General features: G+C 39.2%; 1 non-coding gene across 1 annotated transcript; it reads left to right on the forward strand.

Annotated features, from left to right (window-relative positions):
* The first annotated feature begins 2,698 nt into the window (after positions 1–2,698).
* LOC112759904 (small nucleolar RNA R71) lies at positions 2,699–2,801 on the forward strand. The gene has a single exon (XR_003180368.1). It is a non-coding gene; the product is annotated as a small nucleolar RNA R71 (small nucleolar RNA).
* Positions 2,802–5,543: the final 2,742 nt, after the last annotated feature.

Consider the following 5,543-nt stretch of genomic DNA (forward strand, 5'->3'; position numbering starts at 1 on the left):
ACTCTAAAATCCTTCCAATCATTTCATCAAACACTTGGAAGGCATAAAAGGAAAGCATAGTAAAATAGCAAGGAAAGTAAATCTATACTACTCAATTGCAAGGAAATTAACAACAACAAATCAAATGAACAATAAAGGAACATGAATCATAAATTGCATTAAAGAGAAATAGAATAAACAAAAGTGCATCAACATAAAAGTGGAGAATTACAAGAATTAAATGCTAAACTAGAGAGAAGAAATGTAGATGAAGAATTACAAAAAGGAAACGTAAATCAAGGCATGAAATTAACCTAGATCTAAGAACTCCTAATCTAGATCCAACCTACTCCTAATTCTAGAGAGAAGAGAGAGCTTCTCTCTCTAGAAACTAACTAAAGCATGATAAAACTAAAATAAAACTCAACTAATGACTAGATGCCTTATTCCCATTCGATCCTTGGGTTAAATAGCATCAGAAATGAGTTGGATTGGGCCCAACATGCCTTAGAATTCGCTGGCCACGAGTTGCATTAAGTGAAGCATGTGCAACCATCGGCGTGTACGCATACCGTGCGCGTGCGCGCCCGTATGCTCAGTAAAACTATGGCAAATCTTATCTCATTTCGAAGGCCCAGATATTAGCTTTCCAATGCAACTAGAACCGCATCATTTGGACCTCTGTAGCTCATGTTATGATCGATTAAGTGCGAAGAGGTCGGCTTGACAGCTTTTGCGATTCCTTTATTTCTTCATGAGTTCTCCATTTTTACATGCTTTTCCTTCATTCCCTTGATCCAATCTTTGCCTCCTAAATTTGAAATCACTTAAGAAACATATCATGACATTTAATGGAATCGAGGTGAATTAAATTTAGCTATTTTAAGACCTCAAAAGCATGTGTTCACTCTTAAGCACAATTAAAGGAGAATTTACAAAACCATGCTATTTCATTGAATAAATGTGGGTAAAAGGTGATAAAACCCTCTAAATTCATACCAAGATAAACCCTCCAAATGGGGTTTATCACCTTTCGGATGAAAAATACCAGGTACGATCTCTGCACGGCTAATCAACTGTCGGATTTCTCGTCTTTGATTAAAAATACCATGTACAGCTACCGTACGGCTAATCATCTGTCAGTTCCCACTAGCGTCGGAATAGGATCTCTCTATCCTTTTGCAAACTGTCACTGCGTCCAACATTCGTGAGTGTGAAGCTCGTCAAAGTCATCCCTTTCCAGATCCTACTCGGAATACCACAAATAAGGTTTAGACTTTCCGGATCCCAGGAATGCTGCCAATTGATTCTATCCTTTACCACGAAGGTTCTGATCTCACAGACTTGGTCCGTAGATCAGGGACCCAAGAGATACGCACTCAAGCTGTCGCCCAATGACTATGTTGAGCTCAATTAGAACGGGAGTGGTTGTCAGGCACGTGTTCATAAACGTGAGAATAATGATGAGTGTCACGAATCATCATATTCTTCCTATTGAAGTACGAATGAGTATCTTAAAACAGAATCAAGCGTGATTGAATAGAAAACAGCAGTAATTACATTAATCCATTGAGACACATTAGATCTCCTCACCTCCACCTATGGGGTTTAGAGATTCATGCTGTAGAAGATACAATATGAAACATGTAAATTGTCATGAGTTACTAAATAAATCTCTAAAAGTAGTTTTTATACTAAACTAGTAACTTCGGGTTACAGAAAATGAGTAACTAGCTGTAGATATTGTAGAATTCCACTTCCGAGGCCTACTTGGTGAGTGTTTAAGCTGAGCGTGCATATACCTCATATTGGAGTTAAACGCCACCCTGGGTGCCAAAATGGGCGTTTAACGCCGAAAAGTATGCCAGTTCTGGCGTTTTATGCCAGAAAGTTTTTGGCTGACTTTTAACGCCAGTTTGGGCCATCAAATCTCGGACAAAATATAGACTATTATATGTTGCTGGAAAGCCCAAGATGTCTACTTTCCAACGCAATTGAGAGAGCGCCAATTGGGCTTCTATTACTCTAGAAAATCTATTTCGAGTGCAGGAGGGTCAGAATCCAACAGCATCTGCAGTCCTTTCTCAGCCTCTGAATAAGATTTTTGTTCAGGTCCCTCAATATCAGCCAGAAAATACCTGAAATTACAGAAAAATACACAAACTAATAGTAAAGCCCAGAAATGTGATTTTTGAATAAAAACTAATAAAAATATAATAAAAAGTAACTAAAATATACTAAAAACTACCTAAAAATAATGCCAAAAAGGGTATAAATTATCCGCTCATCCTTTCTCCAACCAGAGTTACAAGTTTTAGAATATGGATCATGAGCTTACCTAGATGAATTTCCAAGGTAATTAGCTTCCTCCCAGTTAACTCATTCTTCTGTTTCCAACTCTCTTTGAGGTGATGGTTGAGTGTGGATGGCTGCAGCCTGATTCTTCTGCATCTGCTTGGTCAATTCAGCCAATTGCTTGGTGATCATCTTATTCTGGGCCAGGATTGCATCCATGTGGTTTAATTCCAGGACTCCCCTGTTGCTGCTTCTGTCTGAGGCATAAAAATACTCATTGTCAGCCACTGTCTCTATAACATCGATGGCTTCTTCAATGGTCTTCTTCTTGTTAAGGGAACCTTCAGATGAGTGGTCTACAGCTTTTTTTGACTCGCAATTCAGAACTTCATAAAAGATATGATGTTTCACCCACTGATTAAACATATCAGGGGGCATTTCCTTGTCAAATCCTTGAACCTCTCTCATGCTTCATAAATAGTCTCACCATCCTACTGTCTGAATGTCTGCACTTCAGTTCTAAGCCTGTTTACTTTTTGTGGATGGTAGAACCTTGTTAAGAATCTATTCACTACATCCTTCCAAGTTGTCAAGCTTTCCTTGGGAAATGATTCTAGCCATTTTGATGCTTTGTCCCTCAAAGAAAATGGAAACAGTAGCAATCTATAGGTGTCAGGATGAACACCATTGGATTTAACTGTGTCACATATCCTTTAGAATTTAGTGAGATGCTCATTAGGGTCCTCTTGGGCAATTCCTCTAAAACAACAGTTGTTTTGTACAAGAGTTATGAGCTGAGGCTTCAATTCAAAATTATTAGCATGGATAGTTGGCTTTTGCGTGCTGCTGCCATAGTTTCCTGGGTTTGGATTGATGTAGGAGCCCAGAACTCTCCTCTTTTGTCCAGCAGGATTGGCTGCACCTTGTCTGGCATGATTGTTCACCTCTCCTCCATGATGGTTTTCCATATCATCCTCCATGATGATTTTCCATATCATCCTCCATGGTTATATCTAAGTCTTCCTCCTCTTCTTCTGCACCAACAGCCCTCTTTCCTCTTGCTTCCCTTCTTAATCTCTGGAAGGTTCTTTCTGGTTCACTGTCAAAGGAGGTTAAAACCTCTCTTCTACATGTCATATAATGAACAAGTACAAGAAATAGCAAATGCAGAGTCCACTAAAATAGGGTATAGTTAGCTTGGTTAGAGCAATTTATCAAATGGCTAGTGGGTTAGCTTGCTAGAAAGTAAGTAAATAAGGAAAAATAAAAAGAAACAACTCAAATTGCAGAAAACGAAAATGAGCAGCTGAATTTAAAATTCAATTAATCAAATGAAAAGAAAAGTGCTCAATCTAGTTATCCTCCAATTTAATAATTGTCAATACAAAACCAATCCCCGGCAATGGCGCCATAAATTTGATTCACTCGAAAACTGTCTCTTAACAATTTCCTACCGGCAAGTGTACCAGATTGTCGTCAAGTAAAAACTCACTGTAGAGTGAGGTCGAATCCCACAGGGATTGGTTGGTTGATCAATGTTAATTGGAGAATTGTGCTAGTTGAGCGAAATTAAAATTGGGTTGAGATTGCAGAACGTAGATTTGGCGGGAAACTTAAATTGCATGAAATTAAATGACAAAAATTAAAGTGCAAGAAATTAAATGACAGAAACTTAAATTGCAGGAAATTAAATGGGAATGGGGATTAAGCATGAAATTAAAGAAGCGGAATATAAACATAATGGTGAAGATCAGAGTATAGGGATTCATTTGGTTTTAGGAGATATTGAATTCTCAGGATCAAATCATTTTCACCTCTTCCTCAATCAATGCATTCATTGACATTGCTTGGCAATCTTAGATGATTGGATCCCAATGTCTTGGCTCACCAATCTCTCTAAGCATGAACAATTGCCCAATGTCTTGATTTAATTACTCATGGGAAGAGTTAAAGTTTGGTCACTAATTATACCACACAAATTCATAGATCAAAGTATTGGTAGGATTAAATGTCACAATATCCATCCAACCCCCAATCTAATCCAATGTGAGAAAGCAATTCTAGCATGAATTCTTCATCCCTCTCTCAAGGATCAGAAGAATTCCAATTATGGATAGTTTCTCTGTCGACACAACTATCCATCTGAATTAAGATCGAAAGCCTTCTAACAACAATCAAGATAAACGAAAGAAGATAAAGATGAAAACTACTATTGATCTATTGAATTACAATAGAGCTCCCTAACCCAATGAAAGGGGTTTAGTTGTTTATAGCTCTCAAAATGGCAAATGGAATTGAAAAATACATTCTCAATTGAAAGAATTGCAGAAAATTAAAATGAACCGAAAAGTAAAAAGTCAAGTCCCAAAAAAAGTCCTTTCTAACTTGAATTCTAAGCAATTTATACACTTTCTTCCCTTGATCTTCAATCTTTGAGTTGGGCTTTTGGCCTTGATGGAATTGGGTTGAAGTTGCTCAATTGGTTTCCCTTACTGTTGAGAAAAGATCTTCTTTTAATCGCAAAGTTCTGGTGCTCAAGTTGGAGTCAACGTTTGACAGCCAACGTTGACTCAAACGCCTTTCTTAAAAACCAGATATACTTGCTGTCATTGGCGTTTGACTCAACGTTGGAGATCCAACATTCTCCTACCCACGCGTACGTGTGCCTTGCGCATTTGCGCCCTTGGGGTCAGAATGCGCATCCACGCATGCGCGTGCTGCACGCATGCGCGTGGATAAAAAAATCCCCTTTCCAATTTTAAAAACATATAGAAGAGTGTTGTCATCAGCGTTGGACTGGCAACATTCCCTCCAACGCTAGCCTATCCACGCGTCCGCGTGCTGTATGCGTGCGCGTGGATTCTCAAAAGTTAGGCGCACGCGTTCGTGCCATAGACGCGTACGCGTCGCTGCGCTTTTTCAAATTCAGAAGTTTGGGATCAAATTCGCGCACGTTGGCCACCAACGTTTGAGGTAGAATTTGGGGTCCAACGTTACCCATCCATGTGTACGCGTTATCTACGTGTATGTGTAGATTGCCAGAATTTCCAATCCACGCGTACGTATACAGCATGCATGCGCGTCGCTATAGATTTTCAAAAATCTCCAGAAAGCTCATTTATTCACAACGTTGGGGGTAACGTTGGATTGCCAACGTTCCCTCCAACATGGGCACCAGCAGATTATGCAGAATCTTGCTCTGCTTCCTTCTCGACGTTTGAGGTAACGTTGGTGGTCCAACTTGGCCACCAATGTTGCTACTCCTTCAT

This window comes from Arachis hypogaea, chromosome 16 (genome assembly GCF_003086295.3).
Source record: "Arachis hypogaea cultivar Tifrunner chromosome 16, arahy.Tifrunner.gnm2.J5K5, whole genome shotgun sequence".
NCBI lineage: Eukaryota > Viridiplantae > Streptophyta > Magnoliopsida > Fabales > Fabaceae > Arachis > Arachis hypogaea.